The sequence below is a fragment of the Beta vulgaris genome, chromosome 9, assembly GCF_026745355.1.
Source record: "Beta vulgaris subsp. vulgaris cultivar EL10 chromosome 9, EL10.2, whole genome shotgun sequence".
Classification (NCBI taxonomy): Eukaryota; Viridiplantae; Streptophyta; class Magnoliopsida; order Caryophyllales; family Amaranthaceae; genus Beta; species Beta vulgaris.
The window spans coordinates 30,979,043-30,981,058 of NC_079210.1; positions in this window are offsets into that span (position 1 = coordinate 30,979,043).

The window sequence follows — 2,016 nt, forward strand, 5'->3', positions numbered from 1 at the left end:
AGCTTGCTTATACGTGTGTGATTTGAATATGTGAGTATGACTTTAATAATGATTGATGCATTATAATGAATGTTGTGTTTAATTATTAGAGGTGGTCTTCTTGAATGAGATGGATCTACTTGGATGTATGGTAGTCGTGAATCGATTGAGTTTGTGAATGGGGTCTCGGAATTCTGTAAATGCATTAGAATATCAAACATCCTCTGGAGCAGTCGACTTTTATTGTCCTTTGTTGGATTGTAGAAATGTGAGCAAGGTTAGTAGTATACATGTGGTTAGGGAGCATGTCTTTCGCCGTGGGTTTAGGCCTCAATACCACGTATGGGTTTGGCATGGTGAGCAGGGGAGGTATATAGGAAGCTCTGAGTAAAGAATGATGTATGTGAAGAAAAAGAAGGATGATGATGTTAGGGATGAGAATTTGGATGATGAATTTGGAGATGAGATAGGGATCGGGTAGACGAGATGATACACGAGGTTGAAGATCAGTCGTGTAGACGACCTCGTATTTTTGAGTCTATGTCTCAGGCTGCTGAAAAGTCGTTGTATCCAGGTTGTACAAAGTACACCAAACTTTCCGCGGTGGTAACACTGTTCAACATTAAGTCGAACGCTGGTTGGACGGACTCTAGTTTCACATCGTTGTTGGAAGTTTTAGCTGAGATGCTCCCTGATGGAAATGAACTGCCAAAGTCGTACTATTATGTGGCGGAAGCTGATGTGTCCTTTGGGTTTAGAGTACGAGCGGATACATGCTTGTCCTAACGATTGTGTGCTTTATCGTAATGAGTATGAGCATTTACATGAGTGTCCACGTTGTGGATTGTCGAGGTACAAGCGTGAAGGAGCTGGAGGTAGTGAAGGACCACCAGCCAAGGTGTTGTGGTATCTACCCATAATACCTAGATTTAAGCGCATGTTCTCAATTAAAGGAGATGCGAAGAATTTGAGGTGGCATGCAGATCGTAGGAAGAAAGACGGTCTGCTCAAGCATCCGGCTGATTCGCCTGAGTGGAAAACTATCGACAGGGTGCATAAGTCATTTGGTAATGAGGATAGGAATCTGAGGCTTGGATTATGTACGGATGGCATGAACCCTTTTGGCAATCTCAGCTCGCAGCATAGTACATGGCCAGTAGTTTTAGTGGTTTATAACTTGCCTCCTTGGTTGTGCATGAAACGCAAGTACATGATTTGTCGCTTCTTATATCGGGGCCCAAACAACCTGGAAATGACATAGATGTATACCTTCAGCCGCTTGTTGAAGATTTACAGAAGATGTGGAACGAAGGAGTGTTAGTATTTGATGCGTATGCTAATGAGATGTTCACTCTGCGTGCCATGCTTTTTTGTACTATGAACGATTATCCAGCTTATGGGAACTTATCTGGGTATAAGACTAAAGGAAAACAACCTTGCCCGATTTGTTTAGATGACATGAAATCTACACACCTTAAGGGCTGCAAACATGTGTATATGCGCACACGAAGGTCCTCAACCGCGACCATCCCTATCGGTTTAAGAAGAAGGCATTCGATGGGACGGTTGAAGAAGAAGTTGCTCATAGACCATTAACTGGTACTGAAGTTTATAATCAGGTGAAGGGCATTGAAACAGTCTTTGGTAAACCTGCTAGTGAGGTTGATGGACCTACAGGATCATGGAAAAAACAGTCCATTTTTTGGAAACTCCCATATTGGAAAGATCTAAAGGTCAGACATTGTTTGGATGTCTGCACATAGAGAAGAATGTTTGTGAAGCTATATTCTGCGACACTTATGAATATTCCGGGCAAGACAAAAGATGTTAAGGCGTCACGACTTTACTTGGAAAAAGGGGGTTCGACCAGAGTTGTGGGCTCAGAAAAGGGACGGAAGGAAGAAGAAAAAGGGAGGAAAGGGTTGATGATGAAACTCATAAAAGTAAAAAGGTGGAGGATTCGGAGAAGAATTATTTGCCACCAGCTTGCTACACGATGTCGCGTGCAGAGAAACATATTTTTTTGCGAGTCATTGT